This window comes from Macaca fascicularis, chromosome X (assembly GCF_037993035.2).
Source record: "Macaca fascicularis isolate 582-1 chromosome X, T2T-MFA8v1.1".
NCBI classification, from domain to species: Eukaryota; Metazoa; Chordata; class Mammalia; order Primates; family Cercopithecidae; genus Macaca; species Macaca fascicularis.
In genome coordinates this window covers 157,011,464-157,025,928 of record NC_088395.1, presented here as the reverse complement: position 1 = coordinate 157,025,928, position 14,465 = coordinate 157,011,464, and the positions used below count along the sequence as shown (strand labels likewise).

At 49.9% G+C, this 14,465-nt stretch overlaps 1 pseudogene; it reads left to right on the top strand.

Moving 5' to 3' along the window:
• The first annotated feature begins 1,080 nt into the window (after positions 1–1,080).
• LOC123571457 (U6 spliceosomal RNA) lies at positions 1,081–1,174 on the top strand (annotated as a pseudogene).
• Positions 1,175–14,465: the final 13,291 nt, after the last annotated feature.

Here is a 14,465-nt window from a genome sequence, read left to right as displayed (position 1 = left end):
ACATGGCATTCCCTGTCTCTCTGTCCTTTTGTCCTCTTATAAGGACAGCAGAAATTGGATTAAGGGCCCCTCCTACTCCAGTATGACCTTATTTTAACGAATGACATCTTCAAAGACCCTATTTCCAAATAAGGTCACTTTCTGAGGTTCTAAGTGAACGTGAATTTGGGGGGACACTGTTCAGCCCACTACTATCGTATCCTTATAAAAGAGAGGCAGAGGTAGATTTGACACTCACACAGAGAAGGCAGAGTGAAGAGGGAGCAGAGAAAGATTTGAAGATGCTGGCCTTGAACATCAAAGTGATGCAGCCGCAGACCAGGGAAGGCTGGCAGCCACCAGAAGCTAGAAGAAGCAAGGAGTGGAGATCCCCCAGAATCTCCTGAAAGAGCATGGCCCTGCTGACACCTGGGGTTCAGCCGAAGGATACTGATTTTGGACCTCTTGACTCCAGAAGTATCAGAGAATACATTTCTGTTGTTTTGAGCCATTGAGTTAGTGATACTTTGTCACAGCAGCCACAAGAAACTCAGTCCCTTTGTGGGCTTGCAGGATAATTTCTTGAGGTTATGCCCAGGAATGGGCTTACTGGGACACTGTGGGCACAGACACGATTTGGCTAAGTGCTACTAGGTGGCTCTCCAAAGCGCCTGAATCCATCTAGCAGGACTCCCAGCAGTGACACACAATGGTTCCTCTTTCTGCTTATTCTGGCCAACACTTGGCATCATACAGCTGATTTTTGCCAATCTGACATGTGTGTATCCTATGTCATTGTTGTCATTTGCATTTCTCCGATTACTAATGAATCTGGGATCCGAGCATCTCTTCACATACTTATTCGCCAGCCTTTTCAGTTTCTTCTCCTGAGAATTGCCTATGCATATGCTTTGCTCACTTTCCTGTTAGGTCTTTTTCTTGTTGTTTTGCAGAATGTTCTTGTATATTTTATCCATTAATCTCCTGTTGCTTTTAAACAGCAAATATCTTCTCCCCATCTGTTGTCTGTCTGTTAATTCTATCTGTGCTGTCCTTCATGGAAAGGAATCCTTAATTTTGCTGTAATCAAACCTAATTTGAGTGCTCATTTCAGCAGTGCGTATACTAAAGTTGGAACTATATAGATAAGATTAGCATGGCCCCTGCACAAGTTCACAAAGTGTTCCATATAATTAAAACAAATAAAATACAATAGCAAATCTAATTCAAGGCTCACAACAGAAGGGTGGATGGGTCAGGGACTATTGTGGAAACAGAGTAAGTGCTACTGTGTGTGTGTGTGTGTGTGTGTGTGTGTGTTGTGCATGCGTGCAACCTCTAACTGAATGTCAACCCCCAGGGATGGGTCCATTGCCCAAACTTTAGGCTTAACTGCTCCCCTGCTCCCTGCACTAACACATACAGTTCAGTACAGCAGTTCTCAGACATCCCTATGCACTAGAATCACCCCAAAGGCTTGCTAAAACCCAGATTCCTGGGTGCCACCCCCAGAGTTGCTGAGTCAGCAAATCTGGAGTGGGGGCCCAAGGATCTGTGTCACAGATAAGCTCCCAGTGACACTGATGTTAGTGACCCAGAGGATCACTTGGATAACCACCCTAGAGTACACAGGGAATGCCAGCATTTTGCTGAGGCTCTGAAGAAATAGAAAGTATGGCTGCTTGTCAGCTGGCCAAGCAGCACCAGGAAGACAGAGGAAGATAGGAAAGTCACTTGTAATCACTGAATGCCAGTGCTAAAAGGCACCCCTGGGGCCACAAAAGCCAAAATATTTGACAGAGGTCAAAATGAGACCCAAAGGGCGTCAGTTGCCTGACCAAGGTCACACAATTAAGTGATGGCTGAGATCCAGTGTGGTGGCTCATACCTGTAATCCCACACTTTGGGAGGCTGAGGTGGGAGGATTCCTTGAGCCCAGGGCTTTGAGACCAGCCTGGGCAGCATAGGAAGACCCCATCAATCAATCAATCAATCAATCAATGATGGCCAAGGCCAGACTGCCTGGTATCAATGCTATTTTCTCTTCACATTCCCCACCCTAGTTATCCTGAGGGACACATGCGTGCCCCTCCACCGCTTGAGGACTTGCTTCGAAATGGTGGAGGGGCGCCCTTGACAGTCACCTGGTAGTATTTCCCACCAGCACAACCTTTATCACAGCTTGTCCAGCAGAAAGAAGCCAAGCAGTATCTAGAATGCATTCGTGTGACATGCAGCCCTGCCATCCCTCATTCCTTCCTTTTTGGGCATTCTGAGCAGCACTGGGGGCCATTGGGTGTGTATAGGAAGGGAGCGTGGAGTGGCGGATGGGGAGGCGTAGACCGATCCGCCCTAACACCCCGGAAGATTCTATCTCTGCTTGGTTCTGTCACTCACACTGGCAGTAGGCTTCCTGGGGCCAGGACAAGGGGTTCCTCCTCATGCCCACTGGCCCTGTATTTGGGACCTAATGCCTCTCACCACCCCCCAGGCAAGAGGGCAGGAGAGCAGGAGGGGAAGGGGACTTGATCCTGGCCTCCTCCTCCATCTGGCAAATGAGATAGCAAACTTTCTGGGCTGGTAGTGAAGAAGAGGGAAGGCTAAAGCCAGGGGAAGCAATCCCTACGCTATGCAGCTCAGCTAGGGGACAGGGCCCCTCCAAGAGAGGAGACTGGCTGGGGAGGAAGGGAAATAGAGAGAGGAGTCGGAGCCTTGAACTGCAGCCTTGAACTCCTGGGCTTCAGTGATCCTCCTGGCTCAGCCTCCCAAGTACCTGAGACTACAGGCACACACAACCGTGCCTGGCTAATTTTTTTTTTTTTTTTTTTTTTTTTTTTTTTGAGAGATGAGGTTATACTATGTTGCCCAGGCTGGTCTCCAACTCTTAGCCTCAAGTGATCCTTCCATCTCAGCTTCCCAAAGCACTGGAAATACAGGCATGAGCCATGGCACCCAGCCTTTCCACCCCACCTTGCATTCTTCCTCTTACCTTTCAGTTCTGGAAGTCCAGCCTCTCCACTTTTCAGCAAAACATCAGCAGGCTGGGGAGATTGGCAGGGCATTCAGAGACCCCAGTGCCATGGGTTACCTACCATGCCAATCAGACCTTCCACTACTCACTGGGCCACTGGGCACCCAATTGCACCAAGCCCCACTGGCCTTGGGGCCGCAGAGTGGAGTCAGGCATAGGCCCTGCCAGCTGGGCTCAGGCCTCAGTGCTTGGCCACTCTCAAAGGGCTACTTCGAAACTTTACCCTCACTGTGGGTCTTTCCGAGGCCTTTGCATCAAATATCGGGGAATGGGCCAAGGAAAAGGGGCAGGAGGACATGGCCAGGAGTGTCCCTTAAGCCCTTTGGCCTGCCAGCCTCTCGTCTCTTAGGCTGCCCTGGCCATCCATGGCCTCAGCAGCTGCCACCACCATTTGTCCCTGAGCTCACAGGATCTCATGTATAACCTCACATGTTCCTCACAGGCTTTCATTCCTTCATCCAAATGCATTTATTGAGTCCTCACAATTAGCCAGGCACTGAGCTGAGCCCTGGGGTATTCACAGGCCCTGCCCACAGGGCGTTGCTATGAACCAACCCCTCATTTCCACAGTGGGGATGGTGCTGGCATCACTCCAGCATTCCTGAGTTTCCCCACGCCCCGGCTCTGGCTCCCCCAGTGCTGCTTTTACCAGATTTCCTGGGAGCTGGCTCTGGGCAGTCTCTCTTTCAAAAAGCTGTCAGCTCAGCTGGACCTCTGGCCTTCGGCATATGCTCCAATCCCAGCCAGAGAGGAGGGCATTGCCCTTCCCCTGCCAGCAAGTCCTCCAGCCCTGCCAAAAGCCCCACCTTGAACCCCAGGTCCCCACACATGTGCCCTCCCTTCCTTACCACCCCAGCTACTGCCACACACCAACTCTACCCACTCCCAGCTGGCTACATGTCCACACCTTGCCATGCCCTCATCTCCCCCCAGGCCTCAAGTGTCTGGCCAGGCCCTGTCCTTGCCCCCTGCCCCAGACCTAGCCCTCTGACCAGTCATCTTGCTAGCAGCTCATGCTGCTCACCGCTTGCTGTCTCCTTGGCTTCCAGATTTTCCTCCTCCCTCCCTGGCTACTGCTTCTCCTGGTCTCATTCAGACTCATCCTCCTTAACCTCTTCCTCACGAGTTGACATCCAAATACCAAATGAGGGGGAGGATGTGGGGACATAGGAACCCTCAGACACTGCCGGTGGGAATGCAAAATGGTGCAGCTGCTATGGAAAGCAGTTCGGTTCCTCAAAAGGTTGAACATATAATTACCATATGACCCAGTAATTCCATTCCAGAGTATATACCCAAAAGAACTGAAAACAGGGACTCAGGAGTTGTATACCAAAACAGGAACTGCACACAAATTTCATTCAGCATTATTCACAATAGCCAGAAGGTAGAAACAATGCAAATGTCTATCAACAGGTGAATGAATAAGCAAAAGGTAGTCTAGCCATACAATGGAACATTATTCAGCCATAAGAAAAATGAAGGCCGGGTGCAGTGGCTGCTTGTAAACCCAGAGCTTTGGGAGGCCAAGACAGGAGGATCACTCAAGTCCAGGAGCTTGAGATCACCTTGAGCAACCTAGTAAGACCCCATCTCTACAAAAACATTTTTTTTTTTTTGAGATGGAGTTTCGCTGTTGTCGCCCAAGCTGGAGTGCAGTGGCACGATCTCGGCTCACCACAACCTCTGCCTCCCGGGTTCAATCACTTCTCCTGCCTCAGCCTCTTGAGTAGCTGGGATTACAGGCACACGCCACCACGCCCAGCTAATTTTCTTTGTATTTTTAGTAAAGATGGCATTTCACCATGTTGACCAGGCTGGACTCGAACTCCTGACCTCGTGATCTGCCCGTCTTGGCCTCCCAAAGTGCTAGGATTACAGGTGTAAGCTACTGCGCTCGGCCTTACAAAAACATTTTTGAAAATATTAAATAAATAAAATTAGCTGGGCATCATTTTATGTGCCTGTAGTCCCAGCTACTCAGGAGGCTGAGGTGGGAGGATCACTCTAGCCCAAGAGTTTGAGGCTGCAATGAGCTATGATCACACCACTGCACTCCAGCTTAGGCAACAGAGTGAGGTCCTGTCTCAAAAAAAAAGAGAAGAAGAAGAATGAAGTACCAACTCATGCTACAACATGGATAGGCCTTGAAAACATTACACTAAGTGAAAGAAGCCACATGAAAGGACAAATACGGTCTGATTCCATTTCTACGAAATGTACAGAATGGGAAATCCATAGAGATAGAAAGTAGATGAATGGGTGCCAGGGACTGGGAGAGTGAGAATGGGAAGTGACTGCTTCATGGGTACAGGGTCTCTTTTTGGGATAATGGAAAAGTTCTGGAACTAGATAGAGGTGATGGTTGCACAACATTGTAACTGTACTAAAAGTCATTGAATTTTACACATTGAAATGCTAAATTTCTTATGTGTATTTTACCACACACACACACACACACACACACACAAAAGCCAGCATTTGTTCCCTTTTGTCCTTGGCCATTCTAAACTCTTACTCTGCCTTCAGAGTCCAGCTCCATTCTTAGTGCCACTCCTACAACCTTGTCTCCTGTCCCCACAAGGCCAGGCTAGCTTTCCTCTGCTCCCCTCTGTCCTCTGTCCTTCCATCCTGCTCTTAGGGGCCTGGGGCATGGTCCAGTTTCTTTCTGCATCCCCAGTGCCTGAAATAGACCTGAAATACAACAGGCGCTTAACATCTATTTGGCCCAAAAGTGAATGAACAAATGAGTCACGTCCTAACCCTTCATGTTCAGATGGAGAAAGTGAGGGCCAGCGGAGGGGAAGTGACTTACCCAAGGTCTCAGGCTGGCCAGTGGTAGACTGGAGACTAGAAGTCTTGGCCCCAGCCGCTCCACAGGAGCCTCTTCTATCCTAACATATCCCTGCCTTCTCACTCCTCAGCATCTTTTCCAGCCTGGCTGCCCTCAAGGGTTCCCATCTCTTGTCCCTGGCTGCTTCTGGGGCCTTGAACCAAATGAGCTCTGGGGGCTTGGCAGTCTGGAAACCCTGAAGTCAGTGTGCCCTCCTCACATGACCCCACTTGCTTCTGGTGATTGCACACAAAGGAAACCTGCAGAACCCAAAGGCAACTGGGGAATAGCCCCTGGCACCAGTAAAGCCAAGCCATTCCTCAGACAATGCTCCCTCCATGGGAAAACTGCTGGAAACAGGTGGAAAGAGAAGCCTGATAGTGTCTGCTATCCATTTGGCTCCTAAGGACTGAGTGACCTGTCTCTGCCCAATGCTTTTAGCATCACTCATGCTGCTGCAGGCATGCTCCATTCTGTCCCCAGTGGGAGGAGGCTAGCAGGCAAAACACTGCCTGATGTTTGTGAAGTTCACAGAGCACAACTGTGCACCAGCACCACTGTGCTCTAGTCTTCCCTCGTTTGCAGAAATGACACAGGTATTGAAACTCACAGAGAGGTCCCAGGAGCAGGCTGGAGGATGAGGACCTCTAAGGGCAAACAGCAACAGGTCCTGGAAGGGCCAGAGCTCAACCCAAGGGTGGGTAGAAGGCCAGCCTGGACTTCTCAGGCCATCTCGTTCTCCGTAGGAGAGACCAAGGTGTGAACAACAAAGAAAAGAATTCTGGGGGCTGGGCACAGTGGCTCATGCCTGTGATCCCGGGATTTTTGGAGGTTGAGGTGGAGGATTGCTTGAGCTCAGGAGACTAGCCTGGGCAACATGGGGAAACTCTGTTTCTACAAAAAAAAAAAAAAAAAAAAGAAAAAGAAAAAAAAAAAAAATTGCCGGACATGGTAATGCATGCCTGTAGTCACAGCTACTTGGGAGGGTGAGGTGGCAGGATCACCTGAGGCTAGGAGCTTGAGGCTACTCTGAGCTGTGTTCACGCCACTGCACTCCAGCCTGGGTGACAGAGGGAGACCCCATCTCAAAAAAAAGAAAGAAAGAAAAAGAAAGAAAGAAAATAAAAACCCAGGAATTCCAGGAGGTGCCAAAGAGCCAATCTCATGTCACTTTGCAAAACTATCTGACTTTACCGCTGCATTTCTTCTTCTCCAGGGCCACTGCGCCCCAGGTGTGCTCAGCCCCTGAGGAAGGAGCCCTGGCCCAGGAGTCCACGGGCAGCCCCTCCTCGTCACTGTGCCAAGAGGGAGTGATATGGGTTTCTGTGCTTCGGCTCACATGTCGTGGAGAAGCAGAGGGAAAGCCAATAACAGGTCAGAGCTGTGGCTGTGTGCCCAAGGAAGCCCCCACTCTAGCCTCTCTACTCAGGGCGGCAGGAGAGCTCTGAGGGGCCATGCTTGAAGTGCTGGGGCCACTTTACTGACAGCTAGAGGAGCCCACAGGGCTTGAAAGACTCCTGCAGTTCTCCCACAAACCTAAATTTCACGATTAGAGATGTGATCCTTTGAGTTGAATGTTGCCCTCTTTCCTCTGTTTTTTTGTTTGTTTGTTTTTGTTTTTGTTTTTTTGAGACAGGGTCTCACTCTGTCGCCCAAATTGGAGTGCAGAGACATGATCTAGGTTCACTGTAACCTCTGCCTCCTGGGCTCAAGAGATCTTCCCACCTCAGCCTCCCGAGTAGCTGGGACTACAGGTGCACACCACCATGCCCAGCTAATATTTTATATCTTTTTTGGTAGAGATGGGGTCTCACCATGTTGCCCAGGCTGGTCTCAAACTCCTGGGTTCAAGTGATCCACCCACCTTGGCCTCTGAAAGTGCTAGGATTACAGACATGAGCTGCTGCACCTGGGCCCTTCCTCCTTTTAAGCTCGATAGTAATATTTCTAATAATGCTTGGCATTTGTACAACATTAGCCACCCCTCCTTCATGCTGTCATTGCTGTAGTACCTGGAGGTAGGTAGGGCAGGGATTATGAATCTTACTTTAGAGAAACCAAGGTCCAGAGAGGGCAATGGACTTGCACTAAGGGACCCAGCTAGCCCAGTACTCTTGACCTTGGACTTATCTGTCTCTACCCCTGCAGTCCACAACTGATTGTAACATCTTCTTTCCCCAATACAGGAACAAGCACACAACTAACTCCAAAACAAACCCTTTCTTGGTGGCCTAGAATCCGCATGGAGGCAACTGGGTTTAGAGTTTAGAGTCCAAACCACAATTCATTCGGCTAGCCTACAAACATCTTCTGGAATACCTCTTGTGAGGTGGGTCCCAGGCTAGGTACTTGAGGGCTGTGGGGTGGCTAATAATGGCTTCTAATCCCTGAATCCTGTGAATGCTAGTTTATGTAACAAAAAGGTCATTGTGGATGTGGTTAAAGACCTTGATATGGGGAGATTGTCTTGGATGATCCAAGTGGGCCTTAGATGCTATCATATGTATCCCCATAAACAGGGAGATTTGATGACACATACAAACACAGAGGAGAGGACCATGTGAAGATGGAGGCAGAAATTGGAGTGATGTGGCCACAAGCCAAGGAATGCATGGACCCACCAAAGCTGGGAGAGGCAGGAAGGAGTCACTTCTAAAGCCTCCAGAGGAAGTGAGGTCCTCCAACACCTTGATTTTGGACTTCTGCCCCCAGAACTAGGAGAGAATAAATGTCTGTCATTTTTCGGCACTAAGTTTGTGGTAATTTGTCACAGTAGCTACAAGAACAAGGACCAGACTCTGACCTTGAGGAACACCTAGTGAGTTAATCTGATAAATGCCACATCGGGGGCATGAGTGCCCGAATGTAGTCCCTCTTTCATGATCCAGGAATACTATCCTGGGACTAGGGGGATTCTGAGAGGACAGCATCTGCTTTTAACACATGAGAAACCCAAAGCTGACTCTCCCCTGGGTGGAGATCTGGATTTCCTGTAACAGAGCTTCTGGCCATGCCCCCTACCTTCCACTCCGGTTTCAAGATCACAGGTGAGTATAAAGAACAGATTGATTACCATTCCCAGGGACATTTGCCAGTTAATAGGTGCTAAAGTCTCAGGTCAAAGAACTGAGCCTAATGAAGAAAATTCAGGTCCCTGAAATTCTCTCATCATCAACGTACCTGAGATGGACCATAATCAAGAGTGATGAGGTAAGGGACTCACTCCCCACTCCATTCTTCCATGGGTTGTCCAGTGTTGCTTGGGATGGAGAGAGGGAGGCTGGATGTGGTGGCTCATGCCTGTAATATGAGCACTTTGTGAAGCCAAGGTGGGAAGATCGCTTGAGCGCAGGAGTTCAAAACCAGCCTGGGCTCCAGGTGGGCCAGCACCTCCCCACTGGCCAATTCCTGGTCACCCGGAACACACACACACACACACACACACACACACACACGCACACACTGGCTTGTGTACCCCAGGGGCTCTTCTCTTTAGCTCCATGAAGCCTGCCAGCTTTGAACTGGGGGAAGGGAAAGAAGGGAGCCTAGGTGAAAGCCAGATAGCTTTGGGGGTGATGGAGGTAGAAGTGAGGACTTGGGCTCTTTTCTCAGTTCCCTTCCAGGTAAAAGGGGATTACTGTGGCAGTGGTCCAAAGCTACGACAGCCAGAAGCTTCTAAGGGTTCTTGGAGCCAGCCTCCTGTGCAGCCTAGCAGCCATGGCAGAGGCTACTGGTCGAGTAATAATCAGAACAATGGTTCCCAGTTACTTGCTCCTCACTATGTACTCATTAATGTACTGAGTAGTTAGCAGGTGTTTTTTTTTTAATTTAATTTTTTTTTTTTTTTTTTCCGAGACGGAGTCTCGCTCTGTCGCCCAGGCTGGAGTGCAGTGGCCGGATCTCAGCTCACTGCAAGCTCTGCCTCCCGGGTTCATGCCCTTCTCCTGCCTCAGCCTCCCGAGTAGCTGGGATTACAGGCGCCCGCCACCTCGCCGAGCTAATTTTTTTTTTTTGTATTTTTAGTAGAGACGGGATTTCACCATGTTAGCCAGGGTGGTCTCGATCTCCTGACCTCGTGATCTGCCCGTCTCGGCTCCCAAAGTGCTGGGATTACAGGCTTGAGCCACTGCACCTGGCCTAATTTTTTTTTTTTTTTTAAGACAGGGCCTCATTCATTGCCCAGGCTGGAGTGCAGTGGCGCGATCCTGGCTCACTGCAACACCTGCCTCCCCAGTTCAAGCGATTCTCCTGCCTCAGCCTCCCCAGTAGCTGCGATTACAGGCATCAGCTACCACGCAGAGCTAATTTTTGTATTTTTAGTAGAGATGGGGTTTCAACAAGTTGGCCAGGCTGGTCTCAAACTCCTAACCTCAGATGATCCGCCCGCCTTGGCTTCGCAAACTGTTGGGATTACAGGCGTGAGCCATCATGCCCGGCCTGCAGGTGTTATTTCTTTGGTGATTTCTATTATCATTCCCATTTTACAGATGGGGAACCTGAGGCACAGAGAAGCTAGGTAACATCTCCAAGGTCATACAACTAGGCAGGGGTAGGAGGCTGCCAGCTCCAACCAGAAAGCTCCTTGAACAAGAAAGCTCCTAAAACTCCTAAAGCTCCAACCAGAAAACCAACAGGCCAGCAGACTAGCTAACCATCCTTCCCCCATCAAGATGTCACCAGCTGGAGTTGACTGGGGAGGTGGAAGTGAAGCAGAAGTCCTCATCCTCACGACTCTGTCCCTTTCCCTGAAGTGAAAGAACAGGCACCAGTCTCCCAGGAGCCCTTGCTGGTTTCAGAGAGTCTTTTCTCCTTCCTGCTGAGGGACTCCTGGAAGCTGGGCAGAGGGGAAAGCCTCTGGGCCACAAGAACTGAGGACAATAAAAAGGTCAATAGTGGGCCCCCTGGCAGAAAGGAGACTGAGGGGCAGGGAGCCAAGTGTTGTGTACAGAGAGTGGGGTCTGGATGAAGGTGGGTTGGGGAAGTAGGGAGAGAGGAAAGCCCAGAAGGACTTGTCTTGAAGATTTAAGTTTCTTACCAACCTGGACTGCACTACTGGAGTGGTAGAGTCCAGACCAATGGCCAAAAACATGGGCTCTGGGGCCAGAGAGTCTGGCCCAGCTCCATCACTTACTAGCAATATGACCTTGGGCATGGCACTTCAACTCTCTCAGTTTGGTTCCTTGGCCATAAAACTGGGGTGCCCCTAACATCTACTGCGGGGGACTACAGTGAAAATCAGGGATGGTGGATGTGACACCCTCAGGGCAGCGCCTGCCCCGTACTAGATGCCCCACTGCAATTAGCTGCTATTACTCTTTGGTCCTAACCTCAGTTGCTGTGGACAGCTGAATACTGTCTCCTAAAAGATGTCCATGTCCCAATCCCCAGAACCCATGAATATATATGTGATCTTATATGACAAAAAGGACTGTGCAGATGTGATTAAGTTAAGGATCTTGACAAGAGGAGAGTGTCCTGTATTATCCAAGTGGGACTACACTAATAACAACGATCTTAAATAGGGAAGAGGGAGGTAGGAGGTCAGAGAGAAGATGTGATGACACCAGGCAAGCAGAGTTCAAAGTGATGCAGCACAAACCAAAGAATGCAGGTGGCCTCTACAAGCTGGAAAGACAAAGGAATAGATTCTTCCCTGGAGCCTCCAGAAGAAACACAGCCCTGCTGACTAACGCCTTTACTTTAGCCCAGTGAAACCCATTTCAGACTTCTGACCTCCAGAGCTATAAGGTAACGTATGTGTGTCGCTTAAAGCCACTAAGTTTGTAGCGGTTTGTTCAACCAGTGATAGGAAGCTAATACAGTTGCTTTTCTATAGGTGCGAGTTTCCCAGCTGAGCCCGTTACTTTCCCAAGCCTGATGTCCTCCTTCTCCTTGGGGTGCTTCCCTTCCTGTGCAGATTTCTGTCCCAGGGCCTGACAATTTGGGGAGCTGATGAGGTGTGATTCCCGGACTAGCAGCATCAGCATCACGTGGGGACTTGTAAGACACATGAATGCTCTGGCCCCATCCCAGACCTATTGAATCAGAAACTCTGGTCTGACACCCAGAAATCTGCATTTGAACAAGCCCTCCATGGGATGTTGATGCATACTCAAGTTTGACAACTACTGAGCTCATTTATTTGTATGTCTGCCTCCCTCTCTATAGAGCAGGTAGGGATTACTGCTGCCCAGGGTCACCCTTGGCCAGGAGAGGGACCTCCCTCTATATGTCCGAGTATCTCTGTCCCAGTAACTCTTGGGCCACATTGCCATTCTCTGCTTGTATATCTTTCCCACTAGACTGTGAGTTCTGCCGGGGCAGAGGCTGTTTGTTGTTGTTGTTGTTGTTTGTTTTGTTTTGTTTTTGAGACAGAATCTCGCTCTATCGCCAGGCTGGAGTGCAGTGGTGCGATCTTGGCTCACTGCAACCTCTGCTTCCCGGGTTCAAGCAGTTCTCCTGCCTCAGCCTCCTGAGTAGCTGGGATTACAGGCACGTGCCACCACGCCCAGCTAATTTTTGTATGTTTAGTAGAGACGGAGTTTCACCATGTTGGTCAGGCTGGTCTCGAACTCCTGACCTCATGATCCGTCCACCTTGGCCTCCTAAAGTGCTTGGATTACAGGCACGAGCCAATGCGCCCGGCCTGAGGCTGTGTTTTCTTGTTCAAGGTTGTATGTATTCTCAGCATCTGAGTGCTTAGTAAATGCTCAGTCAAGAGTATCTTACTGACTGAATGAATGAATGAAAGGTGTTCCCCTGCTGCTAGAGAGACACATGTGCCTAGCTGCTCCTGTATTTCCTGTCACCTGGCAGTGAGATTTAAAGGCCTGGTCAAAGGAGTGTGTATTTTTTAAACACTCTTTAGGTGTCGTGTTGTGTTTTGTTTTGTTTTTTTTTTTTTAAAAAAAAAACAACTCCATCCTGTTCCCCTTTTAACCTAGGGACCAACTTTTCTTCCTCATGGCTTTGTGAACACCATATTCTTCACCCAGACCACTGAATCTGCCTGCTTCCCAGCTTATGAGGACACCCAGGTGGTCCAGCAAGGATAGCCACAGTGACTGTGGAGAGAAGCATAACTGGAATAGTGATCATGCCTCCAGGTTGCATGCAAGACCAGAGCAACCACAGCAAACCAAGGTCAGGGCCAGAGCTGCTACTTCACCTTATATCCCCGTGGCACCTGTCCAGGGCCTCTCACTGGGGTCCTGCTGGGAAATGTGCATTGAATCGAATTGACAGTAATTACCACTGGCTTCAGGACCGACACAGTGAGAGTTGGCCCTGTCTGCTGGGCCCTCCCCTGCAGCTCTCCTCGGGACCTGGGAACACCCTGAGCTCCACCCCTACGCTGTACAGATCAATGAATCGACTGCCCAAGTAAGCTAAGTGGGTTATGACATGGCTTTCAAAGTCAACAACAAATAATCACTGACTGCTAACAGTCTGTAAAGCACACACTTATGAAGAAGACAGCCAGATTAATCCAACAGGACCCGAAGCAGCCTGTTGCTTCCAAGGCGGGCCTGTGATCTCTGTTATGCTGGGTCCCCTGCCTTACTCCAGATGTGCTAGGTTAAAAGGCCTATGGTGCTTTGGGTGCTTCTGATGAGGAGCCTGGAGGATAGTGCCATGCAGGAGCCAGAAAGAGGACCAGGCTCTCGGGGCCAGCCCTCTGCTCAGGCTCCAGCCACGGCTGGCATGAGCACTCCAAGCAGGCAAGCAGACCTCTACCAGAGTTCTGAGGCTTCACAGGATGGTGGAGGCAGAGCAGTTAGGGGCCACCTCCAGACTCTAGACAGAGGAGGGAATGGGGTGGGAAGAGTAGCCAAGGCACCAAGGCATACCAGGCTGGGTCAGGGCCTGCCACAGAGTGTCACATGTACTCATGGATGACATGACTATTCTTGTTGCTGTTGCCATACACTGTTACATTGCTTCTAGGAATGGCTTCATCTTCTCTTCACTGCCTAGGTAGGAGTTAGGATAGAGCGGCATCATCAATAACTAATTCTGGGCCACCATAGGGTGCTCCCTTTAGGAAAACTGGGACATGAACCACTGGGGTCCAGTGATATGAAAGTGGGTAATCCTGTTGAAATTGTCAATGGTAGAAAGGAAAGTTTGAGATGGGAATTACATGCAACCCTTCAGGAACATCTGAATCCTCAGAGCCTCCTGCAAATCATGGTTGCCTGCGTGGAGGAGAGGGTGTTTAAAGACCATTAGAGAAATCCATAGGGTTGAATAGGGCCCATATGGATGAGCAGGTGACCTGCTCAGGCTTCCTTCAGGTAGGGGAGGTTGGGGATCTTCATGCTAGACGATCTCCCAGGTGATTCCAGCATTTGCTGGAGCTTACAGAAAACAGTCAATCCAGCAATCCCAGCAGGTTACTGGCCAGGACCAGCCATGGATCTTACTCTGCCAGGGTGAGCCGCTGTCCAGGACATGATCTTGCTTGTCTCCCCTCCTTCCTTCCCCCTCTTCCCTTTGCCTCCTGCCCTGGCTCTTCTTTTTCTGCCCCACACTCCCACCACCTCAACTGTCTCACACTCAGGTCTCCGCCAGGGACCCCACATTGTCTGCCACTTGGAGAGCTCCCTGCTTCTTCTGACC